This window comes from Nothoprocta perdicaria, unplaced genomic scaffold, assembly GCF_003342845.1.
Source record: "Nothoprocta perdicaria isolate Ctin4 unplaced genomic scaffold, notPer1 scaffold_67, whole genome shotgun sequence".
Classification (NCBI taxonomy): domain Eukaryota; kingdom Metazoa; phylum Chordata; class Aves; order Tinamiformes; family Tinamidae; genus Nothoprocta; species Nothoprocta perdicaria.
This window is the reverse complement of record NW_020455943.1, coordinates 3,510,084-3,536,883: the sequence shown is the minus strand read 5'-3', so window position 1 is coordinate 3,536,883 and position 26,800 is coordinate 3,510,084. Positions and strand designations below refer to the sequence as shown.

The 26,800-nt window shown below is 39.5% G+C and overlaps 1 protein-coding gene across 1 annotated transcript in view; it reads left to right on the top strand.

Moving 5' to 3' along the window:
• The first annotated feature begins 1,749 nt into the window (after positions 1-1,749).
• Positions 1,750-26,800, top strand: part of CNTN1 (contactin 1) — a 202,102-nt gene continuing 177,051 nt past the window's right edge. The window contains exon 1 of the mRNA XM_026050261.1: positions 1,750-1,858. The gene's annotated coding sequence lies outside the window, so the exon portion shown is untranslated. The remainder of the gene's footprint in view (positions 1,859-26,800) is intronic.

The window sequence follows — 26,800 nt, the reverse complement described above, 5'->3', positions numbered from 1 at the left end:
GTTTCAAATCCTGGACCAACATCCAAGGAACGTTACTACTTCCTCCCCCTCATTCCCCACTAACATTTTTATTAAAAATGACACATTAAAAAGCATCTGTAAGACAGCAGATACAGCTACATTTGGCCTAACTGCCTCACTGTGCTGCTTGTTATATAGGGACACAAATTGTTCTAGTGCTTTCTGGTCAGATAGATGGGTTGCTGTGAAATGCCAGCCTGTCATATTCCTCTGTTCCAGAAAGATTTTTTCTTTCTTTGAAAAACGACATTTTAAACTTAAATTACATATTGTCAAATGGTTCGTCTTTAGTTACTATACTAAACTTTAAACTTTTTTAATATGGGGTAACTTCATGATACTAGCAACATAATACTATGTATCTTTGTAATATCTTTTCCCACTTCTGTGGGGTAACCACAAAGAAATGTTATCTTTTAAAGATATTTTTAATTTGATAAATGTATATATAGAACAAGGTTCAGTGGTCTGTTTCATTATGATACAGAGCTTTCCACTTTAATAACAAGGATTTTTCTTAAAATGGATTCTTACACCAAAGGAAAAAAAAAAGAACAGAAAAAACTCCAGTCTTATTCCATTCTTATTTTATTAGTCCTAAGTTTTGCTTTGCACTTGGATTTAATTATTTGAATGCTTTTATACCGAAATTGCAGTGTTCTCTTTGGATGTGCTGGCCTTTAGTAGCTTGTGCACTTCTCTTTAGAAGGGCTAAGTTCATTAGGTTAGGTGCGTAAGGCAGGTTAAACTTGAAGATGTTTGCAGAAATTCAGTCAGAAAAGTCCATGAGCTGCAGAAATCTCAAGTATAAAAGTAATTTAAGAATTGATTTCAGAATGATAGATTATACTACTTTGCTCATAGTTGAAACCGTAGCTTGATTCATATTATCTTCTTATAGCGATTCTCCTATCTAACAGCCATACAGTTTTTGTTTTCAGATGCAAAAAGGCCAAACGGTCTTTGGAGTAATGCTTCATAATAAATTAATTCTCTCATAGAGATGTGACCGTGCAGACAGAAGAATAAATAGAGAAGGTAGCCTGGAACCAGAGAATGACTTTGATTCTACCTTGAGAGCGGTGCATTTGAGAAGGGGGTATTTATAGACCCAAAGTGACTTTGACGTGGGGAGTCTAGATGCAGAGCTCTCAGTTGATAGTGTTTGTTAATTGTAAAACCATTGCAATCAGTTTATCATATCAGCTAAAAATTCCTCTGGGCATTACATGGAAGTTGTGTCGTTATTCTTAGCAGGTGCTTTGTAACTCTAGGGCAATCCTGGCCTTGTCAGCTAGAGCATCTTCCTTTTCAAGTGCATTTATTACACTGAGGCTAAGAGGGAAGCACACAGCTGGGAAATAATGGTCAAACTGGCAGTAGGGTCAGTTATAGCTCAAGATGAGCATCGTGAATTTGACAGGGCTCTGATGACTTACACTTGCTGTCAAACTGAAACTGCCTGTTCAGTGTCTCTGCTGAAGACGGCAAGATGAGTATTTGAATATTCCAAAGCAGTTAGACAGAGCTCTGAATATCCAAAGAGAAAGGTATCTTTTTAAATGGAAAAATGCAATTTTCACAATAGCATCTAGATACTCAAACTATAGGTGATATCAGTGTTCAATTAGAATAAGAAGCTCTTAACTGCATGAGATCTGAAACACAGGTTCTGTCTGTTATGTGTTTCCAAGTAGTGCTCTGCCCTTAGACCTCCTGCTGGAGCTGATCTCTGGGACACAGACTCAGCTTAACAGAGACGGACATGGAATATGCGTGTGCACTAGCATCCAGTTGCCTGCTAACTTGCTGGAACAGCTCAAGGGCTTTGAAGATGGTAAGTAGCACCCTGCAGAAACAGTCAGAGCTCAAAGTTACTGTGGGTCAGGAACTGTTTCCCACCAGATGTTTTGAATGTGGCCACGCTGTCCTGGTGCGAGGGTTTGGGCTGTTTGATGGCATGTTACCTGTGTCTGCTTCAGGACATCTTTAATTTCCTAATGTAGAGAGAGCCATAATAATGTAGAGTAGTTTGAAGGATATCCTGAATTCAAACAACTGCTGAATACTGTATTGGTTAGACTGAGCTACAGGAAAAGTGTCACGCTTGTTTGAAGGTCTGAAAAAGTTTAATTTGCCAGTGTCCCTTCCTCTCTCTCTGAACAACCTGCTACAGTAGTTGTCCTCTTTTATTGTGGCAAACTGTAATGAGTAACTGGGTCCTGTATTATTGCTGGTAGTCATAGGATTTATGCCTGTAGTTGTGGTTGCACTCCCTGATGCAATCCCACTTTAATTTCTTCTCCCAATTTTTTCACCTACTTCTCAATAGCTTATGAAGCCTGTCATCCACTGCCTGGGGCTTAATCTCCCAGAAATGGATAGCTGTAGGTTCTGATACTCCCTGTAGATCCAGAAAGTTACCAGTCCCAGTTTTGGGAAGCCTTTTCAGAGCAACTAAAATCTCACTGAAAGACATTGCACTATAGGTGCCTAACACCAAGTGCCCGTTCCACCACCAAAACATTATTAGCACTTGTAGACACGCATGAGCTAACTTTAAGTGAGCTTAATTGGGTTAATTGCTAAGAAGGCAATCTAGGAGAATAGGGCTCAACCAGGCTGCAGAATGTGCCTGAGGCTCTGGGTAAATTCTTGAGCAATTAATAGAGTTTCTGCCATGCTTCTGCAGTGACACTGTTGTTGACGCGGGCCTCAATGTAAATATGCTGCAATTACAACTTTGCATAAATCACAAGAGTCCCTATAGAAGTGGCACCCAACGATCAAAGCACTGATTTGTTTTGAAGGGCGATTTTGCAGCAAAAGGAGAATGTTGTTTATGTCATAAGCAGTGTTTTTGATTTGTCCTTGTCTTGAGGTCAGGAGAGGTGCTGTGGTAACCTGGGCAAAGCTGCTCTGGAGGTGACACATAGGGCTTCGATGGCAGACTCGGTAATGGAAGGAGGAGACAAATGCTGCCAGTCTGCCAAATTATGCCCAAGAATAATTATGGGGAAGCTAGAAATGAGCATTTTGGAATAACAGGGTTCAGGGCTGTTTCGTTAGTGCATAGCTCACCTGCTTTATCCAGTAACACTTACCTCCTCTTTGCATGTGTGTGGAGGATGTTGGGCCTTTGTTGCTGTTGTTTGTTTTGTTTTCATTCAACTCAGGATAAGTCAGTGCTACATCCCATTAAACTAGTTAGTTCTGCCATTAATCTTATGAATTAGCTGCTCATTTGAAAGCAGTGTCAGCATATGAGTATTTAAAAGTAGGTCACGCTTTTCCATTTTCTCGAGGTAAAAAGATTCTCTAAAGCAATGACCTTGAAGCATTAATGTTTGACAGAGACTACCCAGGCAGGCCTAGTGTAACTGGTATCAAAAAAAAAAAAAAAAAGGTCATTTGGTCCTTGTTGCAGTTTGAAGGAGGGACTGATTTGGTAAGAGATGAACCCGCTTGTGTTCCAGTTGATCCTCAAAGATTAGAGGGACTGGGGGCAGCTGGACTCACCCCTTAATAGATATCAAATACTGTGGTAGCTGTAGGCTCGACTCTGGCAATACCAGTTTCATGAACAGGCTGTTGACCGTAGGTCCGATCACCTTCCGAACAAGCCGTTGAGTTCACACATAGCATGACTGAGTCAAATGCAGCATTCACAAAGCAGGTTTTAGATGTCAATACAGGAAATTCTTTACAACAGCGTGGGGTTTTTAGATACCTCTGGTGTACCTGATGTACCTCTGATGTTTTTAGATACCTCTGGAGGCTCTCGGTCTTGAGCAGCCTCCTCAGGCAGCGTCCTGACCTGAGGGCAGGAGATGGGGTTCAGCCTCTTGACTGAGCCAGAAGTTACGAGGGATTCTGCCCTCCTACTTCTTTCCTCCTTAGTTCACCTTTTATCCTTTTTCTTTACATGCCGGTGGAGCTTGAGTGACCACAGTCATACTTACTGTTCTGATTGATTGGTGAAAAAGTTTTTCGCTCTCATTTAAACGTACAGTCAATGGAAAATGTAGAGCACATATTCAGTGAGGAGCAGTCGTACCTCAGAGGCTGGTAACTTTTGGGGTGGAAGTGTGTGTTCACATTATAATGAGCTCAGAATGAGCAGAGTTCGAGCAAAGTTCAAGCAAAGTTCATTGAAAAGGAGCGATTTGCTACCCTTGCTGGCTCAGTACTGGACATCTCCTCATATATCTCCTGTTGAGGAACCCCCAGGGAACCATGCAGGAGCAGAGTCCCTGCACCAACCATCCTGCAAGTGACAACAGTCTCTCACTCCAAGCAAGCTTCTGTAATGCCAGAACTTCTGTTAGGCCCCAGTTTTTCCCTAAGTTCCCTCTTTTAAAGCAGTTCTTCCACAGTTCTGGAAAGAAATGTTGCAGAATGTAATGCTTATTCCGAGTGAAAGCACCAGCACTTAATACAGCTAAGAGCAGTAAGACACAAGATGTGGTCATGGAGAATCCCTCATCACCACTGAGTTAAAGCCTTTCATTGTAGACATGTCCCTTCACTCTGTTTTGGAAGCAGGACAGGGAAAGATGAGAAAGGCAAAGAGAATAGAAAAGCACCCAGGGAACAGTGCTGGACTTTTTTTTGCATCCTGGTTCTCATAAATGTCATCACCAGCTGTGTTAGATATGCTGGTTTATTGTTGGAGTGCCAATATCTAATTATTTTGTTGGTCTTGTAAATTGACCAATATTTACATTGTCTTTTGAGTTTTGGAAGAAGTATCAAAAACTCTTTTAGGCTTGCTGTACATTTTATTTGTGAACAGTTTAGTGGTGTTTATGCAGAGATAACTGACATAGGAAAGTGGAACATCAGATTATGAAATTAACTATTTAGCAGGGATATGCACTAAAAATAATCTTGATGAGCAGTACCAACTAACTGTTCTTAGTAGTTACAGATGTGTAAAATACTGAACACATATGCAGGCCTGTGCTTGAATAGGATTTATTTTTAGGGTGTTATTTAGCCTGAATCATTGGGGGAGCCTTGAGTGATTTCAGTCGTGCTTGGATCAAGTCCAGCAGCAACGGAACCACTTAGAATTTCCCAACACTTTAATTGCCAATTATTTTTTCTAGGTGGTCTGAAGACCTTAACAGGCTACTTTCTACAATTGGGAGTAGCAGTTAACCCTCGCAGCAACCTGGGCCTTGACCATGTTTGGTGCAGAAGCCGAGGCCCAGCACAACACACGAGGCCATTTGGGTGGCCACAATGAGAGCACTGCCCTTGTAGCTCTGCCCACAGCAGCAGAGCAATCCTGGATCCATCTAGTACTGTGGAACCGGGTGGCACATGCTGGAAAAATGATTTCATTTGAGATCCATGCCAGCATACAGCTAAGTGCTTATTAATAAAGCAGCATTTATCGGGTAAATATTACGGTGACTTAATATGCCCACAAAAGTCTAATTCATTATTCTCTAGAAAATGAATGTTAAATTATGCATCTCAGCACACATGACAAAGAATATTAGAAAAGGATAGGACATAGGTAGATGAACACAACTAATGCTTTTGTTGGCTTAACACAATATAAAATTTGCTAATCCAATGGAAAAGTGATTCTTCAACTAAAGAGAGGTCTATTAATGGCATTTAATTTTCTGCAAATCTGATAAATGGAAGAACCCTTGATTGAAAAGAAATATGATCTGTTGTGTGTTGAAATGTAATGACTACTTAATAGCATTATTCCAAAGTTATTATGAAAGTTAAATCACTGAGTGGCCACTCTTAAATGGAGAGTGTGCATGCGTTGGTGCGAGCATCAGTTCGCACAGTGTTAATGAAAATGTAACATTAAAGGAATATCTAGTGTTTGCCTGACCTTTGTGGATTAAAATGTTAAGTAATGTTAAATGTTAGGTGTTGAGGGCTAAGACCAAGAAAATCCAATGCATAATTTGAGAGTTTGTTCAAAAATAACAAAATTGTGTCATTTAAAATACAGGTTTTGTGTATGTAAATTGGTATGTCCAAACTAACATGAAGCAAAATCCCATTTTTACTATAGCTTTAGAAATGAATGCAGAATAATTTCTAAGATTTTGAGTTGAATTATGCAGATTGGACAGAAATGTAGCTTCTGATGTTCTTACTTCGTTTTGATTCAGCATAGACTAATGAAAAGGCCTGTGAGTGGCCCCTTGATATTGCTCTTGCCCCTTGCTTTTAATCTCTTTTGAGCAGAACTCTGATAAATAATTCATAGAATATCTCACAAATGGTTAAAAGGTGGAGGAGAGAGTCACATTGTATGTAAGCAGAGAAGAATTTTCATGGGTTGGTTCCTTTTTGGAATCATCAGCCTACCTGGAATAGTGATGGAGTTCAGCCACTGTACTGCTTGTCAATCAGTACTTTATCTTAAGAATAAGAATTGTTTTGAAGTCGTACTTAAAAGAGATTGTCTAGTATCCTCTCATTTTATAACTCATAGACTCTCTTTTACTATTTGAGCTCTGCAGCCAGTAATTTTAAAAGGTGCTCCATCAATACTGTTTATCAGGATGAATTAAAATAGTCCATTCCTTTGAAAGCTTTAGCGGCATTTAAAGTTACCTTAAAATTATTTTGTGTACACTGGAGGTTATCCAGTATTTAGAATGGACGATGGGGGAAGCACAAAATCAGGTGAAAATACTTGGACAGCAGCTGGCCGCTGCGCGGCTGGGTATCACATCCATGTTCTGTTCCATGGGCAGGAATTGCAAAGCTCTATTTAGTGCAGCTGGCAAGATTTCCACATGGTTCTTTAATGAGCTGATAGCAGACTGTTAATAACACGAGATTTGCAGATCATTAGGAGCAGTGAGACATTCTGGACTGGAAATACTCTCTGTTTATTTCCACTGCTCTCGATCTAATTTCGTTAAGTAGCAACTAACCTCTTAAACTTGACATCAGTGCCATCCAGATGGGTGCAGAAAAATTCCAAGCTGCACCCTTATCAGTCTTGTGTTTCTGATTGATTCGTGTTCCTAGTAACTGAATAATCCTGTGTCATTTACCCATATGAGAAATGTGTTTTGCATCTCTGAACCTTCATTTTTTCCCTAAATTAGAATCACTAGTTGTTGGGTTGTTGTTAGCAACTGTGAAGGGAAAAAGTAATAAGGAACAGAACACAAAGCGTTGGCAGGTACCTTTGTGTAACGATTCATCTTAGTATTTATTTTAAAAAGTGCAAGAAAAATAATAGCCATAATTATTGCTAGCAGTTCTGCAACTTTGAGTACAAAATGATATTTGCCAAAAGAAAAAAAAAATCTCAAGTTTTTTGTTTAACATATCAGTTAGAGGAAAGAGTATAGCATCTTCAGTGCAATTACTGACATTTAAATATTTTTTTTTTCTTCTGTGATTGCCATATATATTATGAGGGTGCAACTACTAAGGCAGAAAACACAAATGTTCTTGCATACAAGTATTTGATCAGTTGGCAAGTGACTGTGTGGTTCTTTTGCTTCTAATTCATTTTCCAAAGTTGTGGCTTATCTAAATATTTACTGTTTGTAGGTTTAATTAATACTTTACTTTCTGCTCTTAGGGATGATGCACCTGAAAATGTTGTAAATTTTGCTTGTGCTCTTCTTGGACTCTTTCACTAGTTTTGTGCAGTGATGTATTTTGAAATATCTTGTCTGCGTCCAACTCCTGAACAAATTCAGAAGTTAAACTGAAATCAATAGGGAGGTCCTATGAAAGGAATTGGAAGAATTGGAGAGAGATACATGTAATTCCACTCTAGATTCCAAGATCTTTAAGGAGAATGGTACTTTGAGAATCTGTTTTGGAGTGTCTTATAGGCAAGAGTACTTACTGCAGAGGCAATATGTTTTTTCTGCGACATATGTGGTATGTATTAGATGTGTGTTTCTTCAGCATATATGTTCTTCAACATATACTTCTATGAAAGTTGTGTTAATTCATAATATATCCATTGTCTGAAATAATAAATGCTAATTATGTCACAAAATTATGTGGAGATTTTGATTTAATTTCCTTACATATATTGAGGACACATACAGATTTTAGAAAAGGTGAAAACGAAGCAGAGTTTGGACAGATCCCTGCTTGTCATTGCTTCCCCTTCCTCTTTTCATGATTGTTCTTGCAGTAGGAAGAACTGAAGGTACTTGGGTCATTACATGGTCTGGTAAATAGGCCTTACATTGATAGACTTAAGGAGCTTAATGGTAGTTTATAAAAGAGACATTCAGAATAGCTTGATTAAAGGTTGCAAGTACCTGTAATGGAAAGATATAACTATAACTAGAGGGGCCTTTAATTTGGCAGATGAATATGCAGCAAGATTTGGTAACAATACCCTAAAACAGCAATATCCTAAAAGCCTATTTTTACTTAGGAAGAGGGAAACATACTGTTAGATTCACCTTCACAAAAGTAGTCTTGCGGTGAGAAAGAGGTAAAGGTTGAGTTTGAGTGTTACCCCAAGTCATTAGACCTGATGTAGGAGTTATTGGTGAGGGTGGCACACATTATGCAAGAGATGAGGCCAAACTATTAGTATGGGCTTTTTTGATCTCATATTTTTTTTCATGTGCATGTGCTATTATTGTTTACTTTTACAGTCTTGAAGGAATATACAAGTATAATTTGTTGTTTACTGTCCTTAAGAGTTAATTATATTCTGTATATTTCTCTTTTTGTCCTTGGCATATGTGGCTTAGTACATTGTGGGTATCTATTGGCAGAGAAGATGAAAGCAGAAGCGTGTTGCCTAGTAGCTGAGACATAAGGACAAAAATACTAAACTTAAAATAGTAGCAGTATTAGTCCAAATAGAAAGTCAGGTTCATGAAATTTTTCATTTATAAAGAGCATAAAAATTTATTTGTATAGAAGAAGAATCCATTATGTAAACCATTTACACAGAATGTAAAGAGCTTTTAGGGAAAAATACCCAGCCTGTACACACGTACGTGTGTGTGTGTGTGTGTGTTTGCACATACTGGAAAGGAAAGGATAGTCACAGAACCACAAAAAAGTAGAGCTTGTAAGGCACCTCTGGAGATCGTCTGGGCCCATACCTCTGATCAAAGCACAACTGGAACAGGTTGTCCAGGATCATGTCCAGTGAAATTGTGAATATCTCCAAGGTTGGAGACTCCATACATTCTCTGGGCAACCTGTTGCAGTGCTCAGTCACCCTCACAATAAAGAACTGTCGTCTTATGTTTAAACAGAATTTCCTGTGTTTAGGTTTGTGTCCATTGCCTCTTATCCTGTCTCTGGGTGCCTCTGAGAAGATCCTGTCTCTGTCTTCTTTACAGCTCCCTTCAGGTATTTACACACATTAATAAGGTTCCCCTGAGCCTTCTCTTTTACAAGTCAAAAAGCCCCAGCCCCCTCAGCCTCTCCTTGTATTCCTAATGCTTCAATCCCTTAATCATCTTAGTGGCCTTTACTGGACTTCCTCCTGCAGGTCCATGGCTTTGTTGTACCAGAAGGTTCAGCACTGGACCTGGGGCTGCAGCTGTGACTCATCAGTGCAGAGGGGAATGATCAGCAACCTTGCCCATCTGGCAATGCTCTTCCTAATGCACCCCACGATAGCGTTGGCCCTGGCCACAAAGGCGCATTGCTGGCCCACATTCAACCTATTCCACCAGGACCCTCAGGGCCTCTTCTGTAAACCTGCTTTCTGGCCAATAAGCCCCCAGCCTGTACTGGTGCAAGAGGTTATTTCTTCCAGGCTCTGTTGACCTTTGTGAAGTTCTCTGGCCATCTCTCCAGCCTGTTGAGGTACCTCTGAATGGCAGCACAGCCGCTCTGGGGCATCAGCTACTCCTGCCCGTATTGTATCATCTGTGAACATGCATTTGGTCCCATCATCCAGGTCATGAATGAAGATGCTTAATGCTGTTGGCTCCTTTATTGACACTCTGGGAGTCACTGCGTGGGACTGGCTTCCAGCTGGACTGTGTGCCCCTGATGACCACCCTCTGAGCCCAGCAGTTCAGCCAGTTTTCAGTCCACCACTCACCTAGTGAGTTCCTCATCTCGTTGTCTTTGAGGATTCTGTGAAAGACAGTGTCCTCTGAGGAGGGAAATTCAGAACTGACATTTTGATTTTCCAGTGTACCAGGGAAAAACAACCAACCAAACCAGTTCCCTTTTTTGACTGAAGTGTTTTTCAATGCATCTTAACACTGTATTAGTTTATGACATTTGCATTATTTGTTTTTCGTAGAGTGACATACTTGTGTTCTTGCCCTACAAGGCTGCCCTGAGAGATATATTCCGCAAAAAGCTTTGATGTTATCAGATATAAGGCACTAGAGAAGTACACAGATGAAGTGCTAGATAAAGGTGCTCCTCAAGTTATACGGAAAAGAGAAGTTTCTGCCGAGATTGGTCAGAAAGCCACTTCTTTACAACCATTTCCCATTTTTCTTTATATTGGCGATTTTCCAGCAGTTCACACCAATGACCATATGCAACACTCTCAGCACAGCACAGTTGGTGTGATCCAGCAAGTATCTGAAGAAAAGTTGATCATAGTAGTGAGACAAAGCTATTAACTGACTACTTCTTAAAGTGTTTCTCTTGATATCATGCTACAATGAAGAATGAGATCTTGTAGCTCTTGAAAGATTTTCAAAACACAATTACAGGAATTCTCCATACATTTCACTTCAGCTCTTGGGTAAATATTGGAGTCTTTCACAGCTGAAATACCCGATTCAGTCATCTAATGAGCAAGGGAAACCATTCTTGCAGTAAGAAATACAAAATAAACTACACGAGTCCCAATCAAATTACTTACATTGCACTGTTATGATTTCAGTCTCGACGGAATAAAAATGCCAGTATTCATTGACCTCCAGTCTACCATGACTATTAAATCTTTCCATGTGCTTGGTTGCTAGAGAACTTCAGTATCCAGTTTGTCCAGAAGCCATACAAGAGCTGGCTTGCTGCCCTTTTTTATATATTTCCTTTCCTTTTAAATGGAGCTTTGTTTGTTATATGTAATTTCTTGAGAATACTTTTCAGTAATCAGTTTGGAAACTGATCTTCGGGAATGTTCCTCACTAAGAAGGAAGAAATAGGAGTATATAACTGATGATTCATTTATCTTAGTTCTCTCCTCTGAGCATTACATGAGTGTAAGGTACCTGGCTCATACCTAGGTATTTAAAAACTAGGTCAGAGGAATTCAATTTGTTTTCTTACCTTTTGTTTCGGTGTCATCATGTCTCAAACTATAGAGTGGAGGTATGTGATAAGTATACTCACATAACTCAAAATTAGCCATAGGTTTGCCAGTGAGGTTACCTGAGGAACCTGCTTATCTCCTGCTGTTTTTAAAGAGAGGGATGGAGGGACTGTAACAGAGTCCTTCAGGAAATGAATCTGAGCTTTCCTCCACTGACTGTAAATGGTGCTCAGGGAAACTAGCTGGGGATAATAAAACAAGCAGATGCTAAATGTTCTTCACCATCCCAACGTGAACTTTAAAACACTTTTATGATTGAATTTGTTCAACCTATTCAGACTTTTTGGAGACTGAAAATATTCCGGAAGGCCTCTGTGGTGACAGTGGTGCCGTCTTGTGCGGCCTGCGGTACGCAGTGCATGCGATGCCGTCCGTGATCCGACTTTTCTAGGAAAGCTGAAGGTATGTGGCTCTTGGCTTGTGGGCATGGCTGTACGTATCTGTAATACTATTCCAAATTTAGCACTTTTAGATGAAACAGATTGTAGCAATGTGTAGTAGATTTCTACTAGTAAAACTATTACCACAGTTGCATCTAAATTTGCCCCTGTTAAAAAGAAAAAATCTTTCCTCGGTATCTCTACAGAAAGTCAGTGAAAATAATAAGTATGGTAAAATAAGTGTGTTTAATTTACTTGAAACATTCAATATGGATCCATTAAGCAAAAATAATAATGTGGCCATAGGAGGAAATGCTTCTAGAGTGGTGTATATGCTGAAATAAATGTAAGAACAGTGCATTAAGTTTTTAAAAATAGTTAAAATAGATCTTGAATGCAATATTAATATATAAGAATCTATAACCTACATTTTACTTTTCAAAAGTGGATTCATTCTATTATTGAAAGTTATCAAATATAGTTCCTAATTTACAAAGGACAGGCAGAATGTTCTGTAGGTCAAACCCAGTTGCATTAGGCACACACTTTCCACATTAGGTTTGAAAATGGAAATAGATTCATCATTCTGAATATAAAAAGGTGGCAAGCTCTCCAACCATGAGACATAGAGATCTTATCCTCACATCTTCAGTTTGTATTTGACACAAAACAATATGTTTGCAGAAGTATTTTTAGAAGTTGCTGAGGTTATAAAGGAGGAAGATGATGTGGCTCTGTGTAGATTACACCTCCTCCTCCAGTTATTTCATTGCCGGTGCTCTTTTATGCAGCGTGCTTATTCAGTAAACATTCTAGAATATACTCCAGTCTGTATAACCCGGCCTTATATTCTGATTAAGCTAAAGCTTTTAATCAAGGTCAGTAGGTAAGTGGCAACCCCTGGTTCCCTTTTCATCATAGACGAGATGATGATTGTAGCAAGGCAGCTACGGACGTGTAGGTCCCTGGTGTGATTATCCAGGCACCCCTGTCCGCAGGGGTCTGCAGGAGGAGCGCGGCCTTCCCTGCGCCGGGCAGCTTGAGCCTGCATGTGCCTCACGGAAGGGGATCACCAGGACCCTACTGCTCTCCCCTTCAAAACCAGAGCTCAGTTACATGCAGGTTGATGGTGGTGGCAGTGAGGGGGCAAAAAAGGGTCACTCTGTCACTGAGGCTCAGGAAAGAAGCAGAGGAAAGAGGGAATATTTTGATGCTGTGGCATCACATATCCAATTTGATGTTTTTCATTTTGAATTTTAATCTTGTTTTTCAAATTGTAAGCTTGATTTTCAAATAAAAGCCATTGCATAAGCAAGATTCTGCTTTTTTTTTTTATTTTTCTCATTTTGAAAAAACCGGAATTTTTAAATTCTCTTCCAGAAACAGTTAACATCACAGCATTGTGAGTATGCAGCCAGGCTTCCTGTGTTATCCAAATTAATATTACGAAAATCAGATACTTTTTCTTCATGTTTTTCATTTCCTTGCAAGGGCCATCTTTCAAAGCAGGTTCAGGACTCTTGCAGTGCAGAGCAGTGAAGCAGTTCTACTTTATTCTTTTTGATGAAGATACAAGGTCCCTAAATGAGAAACTCCAGCCTTTGAAGCCTCTGTTCAGCTAAACCCCATGAAGAGTTTTCTACTTCACATGCTTTTGAGCCCTCTTTGATAACTCTGCTTCAAAATGAGAACAAAGATATTACTATATCCAATTTAGTCACATGTTAGTAAGTGATGAGCTTCTGGTGCCAGTGATGCCTTTGTTTCGTGTTTATTAGTCTGAGCTCTGTCGCTGTCCTGGATTTACTCCTCTGATTCAGAGAACACGGTGCAGGGGAGAGACTTGCTGCCTGAATAGCCTCATGGATGAAAATGCTTTTCCTTCACTTTGCAGAAGACTCAGCAGAGAAAAGTAACTTTTGATCTTAAGTGCGAGGTTCTGAAGTGTTTGGTTGTGGTGTTGCATTGTGCTGTTTTTCCAGTTTTCTTGTCTGGCTCTTTCAGGAATATTCCCAGACTCTATTTGGGGCTTTCAGGCATTATGGCACTGACTGCTTTAACCACAACCCAAGGTTTCATTACTTCTTTTCTTGCCTGACTTTACTCTTTATTTGTTTTGATAGAGGAGTTCAGTAAGTGCCAAGTGCCATGTGGCCGGGTAATGAGAAATATTTCCACTTTACTGGTGATCTTTGCTCATCTTTCATTATGTTGAATGTCTGTTGAGGTTCAAATATGATTTGACAAGCAAGGTTATCTCACATCCTTCTGTGAGACCTATTAAAACACTTTTTTCTCTACTCTTTTAACATATTCTCTATATTTTTTAATGTGTGTATGAGGCAGCTGCTACTTGAACTCGGTACCATTTTGGATGTACTTCTTTTTAAATTTTATTTTAGGCATGCAGTAAATACAGATCTAAATCTTAAAATTGTTTTAATAATTTCTTCTCATGTAAGACTTCTGTTAGTTTTCATATGAACATTTTAAATTTTAATTTCTAAAGTGCTATGAAATTAATGCATATAAAAACATAGTTATGTGGTTCTACATTTTAAAAGCAAATCAGCGTGCTTTAATTATATAGAATTAGTTTCCATGCTGAAAAATAGTAAAGGAGAAATGTAGTTATTACAATGATCTTGTCTCTTCTATTTTTTTAATTATTCTGCTTTTAGAATTTGTCATTTCAAAAGTGAAATACATGAGACCATACAGCAACATTTGAGGCTTATTGTGTTGAAGAATTAGACTCTGTGTGCTACCTATTAAGCTTCTTCAAATGCTCAAAAAATACCTGGCTTTGATGGAAACTGAAAAAAATATCAAATGCACTGAATTAAATATTATATCTGTCTCTGCAAGATAGATATTTTACATTTTTGTTTACTAGCAAAGTAAAATAATACTATTACAATTACATTGTCTGTTTTATTTTGTTTAATATGAACTGTTCTCATCTACTTTGGCTGATACAATAATAATAAAAAAAAGTTAATAGAATATCATTCTCTGCTAAAAGAAATTACTGAATAACTTTACCGATTGTCAAATTTCAATTCATGATCTGAAGAGATAATTTAATTATCATATTAAGTAAAAGCTAGTAGCTTTATTAGAATAAATTGAAGTCTAAAACTGCAGTTTTAAATCATGGCTTCACCAAATAATCAACTGAAGTCATAATCAACTGAAAAATAATGACAAAGTTATTTTCTGACTCTTGATTTTTGTTCTTTGTCTCAGTGTTCGCAAAGGCATTCCTTAAGGCATGTGAAAAGGATACAGACTTTTCCCAAACTATGCTCAGATTTATTTTAGTAGTGTGCAGTAGATTGGAAAAAATATTTTTATATGAGGCAGCTCCTCTGAAAGCACCTGCAGAAATTGGGGAACTTTTCCCTTAACTGAACAAACTTCCAACTTGCCAGCACTCGACTTGTGGTGGGGGACACGTCGTCTGTCAGTGTTGCTTAAATACAGCAGATGCTCTGGAGCTCGAGTCCTCCAGCACTGTAGACATTTTTGTAATCAATCGCTGTGAAAATGGGTCAATACTTTTTTCATATATTATTCCTTTAGTGCATTTGCAGTATTACCAAATGAAGCAAATGCAGGAGGCTTTTTAATGGTCTAAGGGCTTGGTGTAATGACCTTTCTCCCCAGCAGCTGAATTAATGCGGAGCCACTTTTTTGTTGCTCTCCATCTTCCCTGCCGTTCAGACACTGCAGAATGTGTGGATTTAGGAAAGCCTTTAATTGCGAGGAGCCTCGGAATGAAACTGTCCGAGATGAATCCCCTAAAACAGAGGCTCCTGATGGCCTCTAGTGCTGAGGGATGTGGGGTCCCTCGCTAGGACAGGGGCTGATAGCTGTGGCTCTCGGGGTGCCCTTTGGCACTTGGGAGTAGGGCAAACCCACTCTTTAATTTGTTGCTGCAGGAAGGCAGTAAATCCTTTAATTGATCTGAAAAGGAAAGCTGAGACTTTGCTGCTGGGAGGCAGCACCGGGTTTATGGGGACAGGGCTGACCCGTGGCTCTTTAGGTCACTGCTGCTGACAAAATTTCTCCATGTAGGGAAACTGCGGGCTGTACTTCGGGAAGGAGGGAAGTGCTTTTTTTTTGGCTTTTTAACATGGGGAGCTTTTAAATCAAATGGAGATCACAGCAGCTAGAGAATTAAATGCCATAACCAAGAAACTGGAGGTTTAAGCCAGCAGTTTAAGCACATATGAAGCTTTTACTAAATTCCCCTTAGTATGTTAAGGAAACTATTCCGTGTTTATTGCTCACTGTTCTTCATTGAAGAGTCAGGATGCTGAGACTACAGTATCTTTATTTGAATCTTCTTTCAAGAGATAGCAATTCCTTGAAGAAACTGCCTTGGTGTGCAGCAGGGTTACGTAGAACATCATCCCCGTGAGGCTAGTTGTTCCCTAGGCTCCGGGGTTTTGCAATGTGAACTAAGTGCAACTGATGCCAGCACGCGAGATAAGCAGCTGAAGCAGCAGATCTGTAAAGCTGCTGCAGTAGCTACTCCGGGGATGTTGCTGTTTTTAATATCATCCTTTTTTTTTTTTTTTTTTTTTTTTCTTTTTTTACTTTTCAGTGTGTGAAGAAAGGACTGTGCTCTGTGCAGATCCAGCAGTGTCTCCATACCCTCTGGTGGCTCATTTTGATGCCTCACGTTGGTGAATGTTGGAGGGAACTGTCTGTTCCCCATTTTGAAGACAAACTCTTAACAACAGAGCCTGTCTGAACAAAGGGTTCAGAGCCTCAGCTGAGCAGAGCTCATCTGAAGTTTGGCGTCTAGTTTTGGCGCTGGCAGTTGGTAAAGCTGTGGAGTTGGCAGTTGGTAAACTGTGCTTGTTTTCAGAATTTAGGGTTCTTTTTTTTTTCTGGCTGTGCCTTCCAGAGCATATTTCCCTACTTGTCCCTGTTGCCCTGCCTGCTCCCGTGGTTAACCTGTAGCTCTGACTGTAACTCTATTTTATTCACTAGTGGCATTTCTTTTGTATTTTCTCATGCCCTTCAGTGCCTTTTTAAATGTTTTGCTTACTTAAAGCTCTAAGGTCCATGTTCAAATATCCAATATAAGTAATATCTAGAACTGTAAAGTTGAGAGATTGATTTCTTTTAGCTTGGGAAATAGTGTTGTAGAGAGTGTGACTGTCTGTACGTCACTGGTTTGAAATATGTCCCAGTTGGTGGTGTCTGAATTTCAATGTCCAGCAACCGTTACCTGTAGGAATCAAGCAGGGTTACCAGGAGTTGCCCGAGTAGAATTTGGCATGAAAAGATATTGCATGTTTAGTTAGTTATGCAAAATAAACACTGGAACAGTTAAACACTATAAAATTGCTATAAGCAGGAGAATATCATGCTTCTAAGTGGAAACATTAGTCAGTGAACTCTACTTGCACAGTCAAAAAAGATTCCTATGAAGGAGCCACGCTAACGGAAGGCTCCTTGCCCTGAGCTGGGTCATTCTTGTTCTCTGTCTCCTGTTGGTGATAACATTTGTGAAGCCTCTCAATGATCCAGATCATTGGACTGGTGCCGTTAAAAAGGAAAAGGAAAAGGAATTGACACCTTGAGATGCTGCTGGCAACCAGTAACTGCTCTAAAAACTTAAGCACAAAGTAGGTGTCTTCTTGCTACTTGTGGTAGTCTAAATATGTGTGCCCAGCTAAAAACCTCATCTGTGCCGTCTCAGTAGTCAGCAGTGAAAAGGAGTCCCCTTGGGCAATCATTCCTTCCAGTTTAATTAGTGTTTATAAAGATAATGTAGATGACTAGTGTAGATGACTAGACCTCAGACATTTTTAGACGGCGATATTTAGATGAAATCAAAGCTACACTGTGTCTCATCTTTTCAGTCCTGATCCTTGCACAGTTAATGCAATTGAAAAAAAAAAAAAGAAGTTTTAATAGATATTTACTTTTCTAAACAGTTCTATTTCTGACTTTATGAATCTCTAACATATCTAACTAATCAGCAGGTGACACTGTATGTTGTTTCAGAAGAAAAAGGAAGCCTGGTGGCAAACTCTCACAGAAACAGTATAAAAAGGAAGATAAAGTCTCCTTACAGAACAATCATTCTCTCTAGAGACAATTTGAAAGCTGATAGTATATTTAAAATGAACACAACTGTATTCTAGCTGTACTGATTAAAATTCATATTTTGATCAGTGAACACCTAGGCATTAGTACTGGATATTTGTCATATTTATAAGATTTGGAACAAAAATAACGAGCAAATGTGGAGTATGGATTCTACTGCTTGAGTCCATAAGTTTCTATTCAGAGTATTTTATAAAATGGAAAGGGATGGATTAATAATTCATGTTTAAGAGCTATTCGTGGATTCCTGCTGAGGAATCCTTGAGCTGGTGATCAGGTCGTCATTTGTCAGCGTCGTTGCGTATGTTGTTCAGTATGAGGAAACCTCCGGAAGGCTGCAGGTAGTCCCAGACCATGTCTTACTAGCATTCTAATCTTGATAGTGTTATTAAAGTGTCACTGTCTCTCGTAGTCTGAAATGCCATGATTGTGTGTCAGTGGCTTGTGAGTGGCTCGTAAGTTATTGCTGCATTACGTCTGTCATTGCTTTTAACTTCTAAAGAACAGTTCAAAACAGGTGGTTGCACTTTGCAGCCATTTCTACAGAACGGCAAACATTGATACAGCAATGAAGTGACACGACTGACCCCTTGTAGCAGTCATTGCTTATCCAGTGAATATTTCCCTGTTTCCCAGGTTGCCGGATCTCCGGATGTTCCCAGTCTCAGCAGTTGGGTATCTACCTGATGTGTGATCTCAGCCTGAAGGTGCCAAAGGGGCCTCTCCTTCTCTCCCTTGTTTGCATGGGAAGCTCCCCAGGGCAGTTGTGCTCAGTAACAGGGACGCCCTTGGGAAGCACTAGCATTAGATGGGCCGCTGATGGGGGCTTGTGTTTTTTTTCATCCCAACCCTCTGAGGAGTTCTGTCTCACGAATTTGTTCCACGAATGTCTCACACCTTCTCACGAGAGCAGACCTGAGGCAAAATGCGGTGGCGACTTGGTGGCCGTTTCTGTTGAGATCTGGTTGGAGGATGTTGGTTGTCTTTCCGTGCAGGGCACTCATCCGAGACCTGCAGCATTGGACTCTCAGCCCAACGATGCTTTTTCTGCCTCTCAGACGGGCTCCCTTCCTGCTGTGCTGCAAGCCCACTTGGGGGACACGGTGGAACTCAGCTCCCCAATTTGAAGATGTTTCGTTGTGCCAAATTCCGTCATTTTTGAAAGAATATGAGGAACCCAGCTCTGCCTGCTCAAGCAGGGAATGTTTGCATTACGGGTATGGGAATATATAGTGCTGTAACATGGCAATGCAAATGAATTTCTAAATAATCCCACGATGCTCCCATAGCAAGTTTCACACTTCAACAGGATGGAATAAAAAGTATGAGAAGTATGACTGATAAGTGAATTCCTGCTTGGGAAAAGGGTTAGATAGATAACCTGAATTACACAGATGGCAGGAAAACACAGGCTGACTCTGATTATGGGACATATAGCGCTTTTTTTTATTTTTTACCCTTTCATACGATCACAATCTGATAGAATAGAAAAACTTCTGCTCTTAACCAGGAGCCAAGAAGTAAGCCAGTAGTTGATATTCCTTGACATGCCTTCAGAAAAGGGCAACCCCTTTTTTCTTTTTTCCACAGATAGAAACAATAATTTACATGAGGCCTCCATCATCTCCACAGACTTGCTGAGAACTCTTGAACACTTTGGATGGAAGTCAAGTGCCCTTAACTTTATTTTCTATAGAATCCAATTTCTATAGGATCAAAGTTGTAAATTGCAGGCATGCTCAAGAACGGAGCGCCGGAGGGAAAGCGAGGCAGCGAGACCTGGATCACTGATTCTCTCTGCTGTTATTTGATGTGGTAGGATAACTTCACCCAGTGCTCCCTGAATGGAAGTTGTAGCCTAACAAATATGTTTAGATCAAATGTTTAAACCTCATCAGTTGGATAACATAGATCATAAGAAATCATAGGATTCATTGATCTGTGTAGCCTCATTGATATGTAAGTGTTAGAGGGGAAAGCAAACAAGCTGCTGGTTACTGGAAAGCCTGGGAGGCTCCATGGAAGCCCTGCCTGGGTAATTAGCAGATGCTGGTGCTCTCTGGGTGTGATGTTAATTGCTCTGCAGTCAGAGACTGCAAATAATACAGGCCATAAAGGGGAGAAAAGCTTTCTCACAGCAGCGTTTTGTGTCTTTTATTGAGATAGACCACAGGCATTTGTCCTTTTGGAGCCCATGCTCACCTCACCCAGAGCAACTTGGGGCTTAAAGGTGTGTTTGTTGGTTTGTTTTTCATGCCGCACACTCCCTGCTGCTCCGCCAAGGGGAACTTTTGCACCCCTGAAAAATGTGCGGGTTCCTCTTCGTTATCCCCTTCAGCCCCATGATTCAAGTCTTCACTAAAAAGAAAAACTATTGGTTTTATCCCACCTCTGCTTACCATGACCAGTTTCTTATTACTGTTTCTTAAAACTAGATCCAAATCATTTTAATCTGTTTCCGTACCTGATGTGAAATTTCCGTGTTTTCTCCTAGACAAAAATGATCTTCTCAGGAGCACAAGGACAGCAACACTTCCCTGTAATATCTTTGAAGATGCTGTTGCCAGCAGAGGCAAGGTCTTTAGGAATGAGATAAAAAGCAGGTGGCTTTTCCAGAGTTCCTGGACAGGTCAGTGAGGAAGGGCTCCTCCCATGCCCTGCTCTAGGCGAGGGATCTCCTGCCTAAATTCCATGACTAAGGAGGAAGAGTTACTGTCAGTTTTACAGCAGCCAAAGCAAAACGAGCGAGCAACTTCTGGTGCTGATGAGAAGAGGAAGTAAATGAGAGTGAATGAAGGTGGGATGGGATTCAGCATCCTCCCTTAGCTATTTCTGAAGGCTTGAGGTGATAGAAAGGGAGGGATTATTTGTGCAGTCTGTGTTTCAGCTCATGTGTGAGTGAATTGGGACCACAGTTTTACCTGCACCACCTTTCTCAGGTGATGAAATCCAGCCCTACTCAAAGGGTATTTTCTTCAAGGTATGGCACCTTGTGGTACTTGGAAAAATAGGTTTGTGGTACTTGTGGTACTTGTGTTAAAAATAGGTTTGTGGTTTGTGGGAAAAATAGGATTGTGGTACTTTGAAAAACAGGTCTCCTCCTGCATCTCTCTCTCCTGCATCTGCTATTTCTGTGACAGTAAAAAATGCCCATTCTTTGCTGTTCAAATATTTAAACTAGGACTTGTGGTCTTTTGGGAATCCTCCTTTGAAGAAACTGAGGGAAAAAAAAAAAGCTATAAGACTTTGGCTAATTCCTTTTAAAATTTCTGAATATTTCAGATTAAAACAGAATCCATGAATTTTATGGTCTAAACACTGTTAAAGTAGCATCCTATCATTTACTCCTTGCAAATCTACCAAGTCTACCATTTGCTTTCACCATATTGAATTACAAACCCTTGAACTAAGACTACTAGGCATAATGAGTGAGTGTGTACAAGGTCTTTAAAAACTTTTAAATTCTTGTTTATATTTTTTAACTAAGAGAAGGCATTAGAAGATTTAAATAAATTTTAAAAAAAAGCCTTAAATGGGTTCAGAATTTCATAGGAAAGAATAAATAGCTTTGTATTATCAAAAATTCTGTTCCTTTTTTTGACAAAAATAGGATCTTTTTCCCCTGTGGTTTGCAGCCATGTATCTTCCTCCCCTCAAAGTGCTGCAATGCAATTGTACTTCTCCATGCTATTTTTTTCTGGAGATAACATTAAATACCTCACTAGAAATCATCTTTTGTTTCTAGACAATGCATTTCCGTGCAGTTAGCCTCATGATAGAGATCTTGTAATCATAGCACAGTTGTTATGATTTCTGAGACTCTGGAGTTCAGTTTGCCTCTGCCAGCAAAGCAATACAAATACATTTTAAAAATTCTGATTTTTTACATGCTGATGTATATTTAAAGCTAGCACTAGATTGACTGTGCTGTTAAATATTTCAAATCTTGAACTTGTTTTGTCTTCTTATTGCTTCTGAGAGCTCATTTGCTTTTAAAACCCAATGAATAATTGCATATAAATGCAGAATATCTTCAGTGACAAGAGATGACATTCTTCTTTTTGTGATGTTTAACTCTGTCCGAATCGTTTTTGTGACTCATTTCCCCGTAGGTGAAGTGGAAATCCTGGTACTTCTCTCTTTCTCAAGTGCTTTGATATTGCTGATGGAAAGCACTACGTAAGAGCTTGATAGAAATACCATTATAAATTCATAAGTCAGCCAAGATTCTGCCAGGTTTAGTTGTTGCCCTGTGTTGTTCCCCTTCGCTCAGAGGATACCATGCTCATGATTTTATTTACAAATATTTCTGCTGCAAATAATACCAACTGGCTTTCATTAGGATCTTATTTGTTTCAGTTAGACTGAGAGGTAATATACTGAATTCTAATGCTCTCACTAATTACCATAAGCTAAAATGTGTTAAGAAAACTGTTCATGGGAAAAAGTTAGTATTTGATAATGAGTTAAATGCATTGCTGACACTGGGGTATTTTCTGTGCCTCACTTTGATACTTTGTTTGCAAGTGAAGATTCAGAAACCGTGGGTCCCTGTTTGACAGTGACACAGTTTATCATCCTCACAGGGTTTTCTTTATGCTCAGCCTTTTGATTCATTTGCAGCCTTTGCTTCATTCACCCATTTCCGATAGTTTGGGACCGAGCCACATTTTTTATCTGAGCGTCCTCATGCTTTTGGGTATCTGGTTCTTGAATGAAGTAGATCATTCCCCCCACTTCAAAGGAGCAGTAACGTCACAGCTTCCATGCGGCTCGTTTGCTGGAGGCGAGCTGGAGCTGAAATCTATTTCTCAGATATATCTCAGGCATGTGCTAGATGTAAATTTAGTCTTTTTCTTTAATCTTCAGGTCCTTACTGCTTATTTTATTCCGCCTTTTGCTTCAAATAGAGAAATGATGCCAGTTTAATAATTCCAAACGGTACGGCAACAAGTCCATCAATGAAAGTTATTGAACAAGCCCTAAATAAAGTCACTGTGTTCTATTGCGAATAGTAAACATTCAGGGCATGACTAACTGCTTCTTTAGTTCACCTTTTTGTTAAAACAGATAAAGGTTATTTTCATCTCTAACATTTGCTGGCTGATCACTGTGTTCCGTGTTAGAGAGAGGCCTGAATAATCTCTTTGAAGGCAGCACTGAGGCAGAGAATTAGCGTTCCTTCCAGCTGGACCCCACTGCACACAGGTTGGTGTCTCACTCGCCAGGCAGGGTTTTCATTAGGTCAGCTGAGAAAGTGTCCTTCTCTTCCCGCAGAATGCAAAATGAGAAGGGCATAAAGGGAGACAGAATTATGGAAGCAAACGCTGGACAATGATGTGCAGCAATTAACCATGAGAGCAATGACGTTTTAATCTTGCACAAGTTTTCATGATCTGCATGTGCTTACAGGGGGGCAGTTCAGACACACTGAGCTTTGATTAAGTTTAAATGATGACAGTGTGTGGCCCACTAGTTTTAAATAACACTGTTCTGACTGGACAGAGCTTAAACTTTACTTTTAAATCTGCAGAACTGGAATTCAGGTGGTTGCATTCAAAAATTCTAAAAAAGATTTTGCAAGAGGACATAGCAATGGAGAATTTCCTTGTTATTTTGTAATCAGATGCTGTAGCTCATTTTTGCCTGTGTCTTCCAAGCTCAGACTTCTTACCTTTGTATTACAGTACAAAATTACTGGTCACAAATAATGTGTAAGTGGCTCCAAATGATTTGGGATCTGAGATGTGTAATGTAGGAAGCCAATACTTTGGACAGTTATTGCTCTCAGCACTTTAGAAGTGCAGGAAAGCAAAGATGTGTCTTCTGGAGATGCATGCTTTAACCCAGCTTCTTGAAGCCGGAGGGGAATACCCACAGTCAGTTATAATTTATTTTGGGAGGTAGGCAGAAACACAAACACAGAAACAAACCTGTCGAGGAAATGAGAAACATCCACCCTTTTCTCTCTTTTCCTTTCCTCCAAAACTACAAAAAAAATCTGATTTGGAAATGGGAAACTTTGACAGAAATTGTGATAGTATATAAAAATACAAAATACTAAAAAAATCAAAAATCTGCCTCTCTGAATGTGGGAAAATCACATGGTCTTTATTTAGCCAGCCTACATTTAAAATGTTCGCTTGGAATATGCCATTTCATGAATTCTCTTGGAGTATTTTGTATCCAAATAATGCGTATGCGGAAAAAACTACAGAGAGGCATAATAATAGGCAATGGCAGATGACGACAGAAGATCAGATAAAGAATGAAATTTGCAGTGTATTTAAAGTTATTTATAAAGATTTCTGTTGCAACTGATTTGTGTTAATATCCAACGGTTAGTTCCAGGGCTTCCTGAGCTGTCATTTTGAGCAAAACAATTACTTGCTAGAAATCCAATAAACTAGTGTTTTGTCATCACTGCATCACTATAAAAAAAAAAAATCCTTGTCTGGTCAGTGCTTTGGAGCTGTTCAGATGAAAACAGGTCTCGACCACATGCTGGATTTTAATGGCTTGAAGAATGTACACTTCTGGATTGCCTAAGTATTGCAGACACTGAACAGCCTTGGAAATAACTCCTATGTGCAGCTAATGGACGTGAAGAAACTATTGCTTTTTCATGAAGCAATTCATAAAATAGGGGAAAAATAGTGGCTTGCTGTCCTGGCTTTATGAGCCCTTTGCACATCAGAAGTATGGTTAAATTTTGTATTTACAAAAGAGAAAAAGTTTTCTGCAGCCCTTATTCCATTCTTGGGATTCAGCTCTGTGGTTTAATATTCCTGTACTTTATTTAGCCACAGTTTTTTTTTGTGATCCAAACAAGTGCAAGATGCAGTATTTGAGACCAAAAGAAGCCTAGAATACACAACAGTGAGTAAGCTTTCACCTCTCATTAGTTTTACCCTACTGATGGCAACAGCACTGGCAGCGTGAACTAAGAGCTGCCCTGGATTACTTCAGAGTGCTGAAGAGCCTGGATTCTTTCTCATGGCAGAAGCAACACTGGCAGATCTAATCTACTTTTATATACCAAAAAAGCTACCTTAGAGATCTGTAAAATCTTACTGCTTTGGAGTTGCAACTCAAACATGCTCTCTAATCCTTGGCAAAGCTTAATGTATGTTTAGGTCTACGTATTTCTTTGGTGTGTGAAGGGAGTAAAATGTCTCTTGGGTACTTGCATGTGAGGGATTCGTCGTTTTACAGGAGTCAGATATATCTAATCTGATCAAATGCTTTAAATGTTTTCCTCACAAGCTGCCAAAGGTTTAGCCTTCAGTAAGAGCTTCTTCTAAAGCTGTTTCTCTTCCCCAAGCCATTTCGTGGGCCAGAGGTGCCCATTCAGGGTAGGCTGTGGGGGGCCACATGTCCCAGGACCCATGACTGGCAACCTGGGTTGTGACATCCACGCAGTTGAATCCAGTAGTTTGGGCCTTTCCATTATAAATTGCCATGAATACTTTCTGGAGATCTTCAACTGAGAGTTTATCACAATGACCTTTCAAAGCATATTAAAGTAGGAGAGAATATTTATGCTTTTCTCTAGGCACCGAGGTGATCGGGCTTTATGCTTATAGGTGTTCTCAAAACATATGTTTGGTTGCAAGTCACGTCCTGCCTTGTGGCTTTGGTGAGTGCTAAGACTAGTAAGCAATAAAATAGTCCAGCCACAGAGCAAAGACTGCAACAGGACTGAAAAGAAGGTCTGAGACATCAATTCCCAGAGAGCCCATCAATTCCCAGAATGTTGCAGCTAAGGCTCACTAAATTTTCCTTCTGGAACGCAAAAATAAAATATCAATTTTAATGCTTCGTATGAAAAGTGTCATTAGAAAAAAATGAAGGAGCTTTGATTTTTATGCAGTTTGTATATGTGTGTGTGCATATGTGTGTATTTTATTCCTGTTTAGTCTGTTTGGTGATTGGCACACAATTTTTAGGGAAGTGCTTTCCTTTTTCTCCTTTTCAGACCATCAGTATGTTATGTAGACTTCATAATAACATATAAGTACTGCATAAAACTCAAACATTGCAGCACTACAGTCTAAAGATTAATACAGCTGGACAATGCTGGGCTGCAGTGTGTTACTCAGTTGTTTTTCCTTCTCATTCGTGTATATTCTTCTGTTTTCATTTGACATGTCAAAGCCACTGAAGGCAGCAGAATGTCATTTTTATTTATAGACAGTATAATCCAGGATTTTTTTCCTTCTTGTTTTGAATCATTCGCAGGACATGTGTGAGGACAAGTGTCCCTCTTCAAGGATAGTTGCTTTTGAAGGTAGAGGATATGTTTACAAAAACACACACCCATTTTGTTTGGTTACCTACATTCCAACTGCTTTCATCAGTGCTCTCAGGGAGTAGAATTCAACACCAAATAGAAGACCTTCTCTGTATGGAAAATATAACATCTCCTGCAGTGAAAGGGAAGTTGTCCATTCAAAGTTATAACTGCAGTACCCGCTTTTCTGAAGATTGTGACCTGTATGTTACTGTAAAAGAGCTTTTACCCCCACCTTGTAACAAAGTCTCATTTTAAACACTTTAAAAATTATTTTTAGAAATTACCAAATCCAACAGAAGAAAAAAGCACAGATGAATAAAGCACAAAATAATATAATCTTTATAGCCGCATCTATATGAGAAAGTGGGAAAATGGAAGCAGGGGCAATTCCAAAAGGTTTTGGTTTGGTACAAATAGCATTTCTCTCCACAAGATATTCCTCAGTTTTAAACATTTCCTCACTTCTGTGTTATTCCTGTGGCTTTGTATTTTCCTTCTTCCTGCTTTTGCATCAAACCAACATCAAGAACTTTTTAACATCACTCTTGTACTCTAACTCATGTACCTAAGGGCATTGCTAGTTGTAGCAAGACAAAACTGTCACCATAAGTGTTGTCTGATATGTAGGGCACTAGGCTGAGAATGGAAAAGCTGAGTTCTATTCCCTGCTGTATCCCAATCTCAGCATGCAAC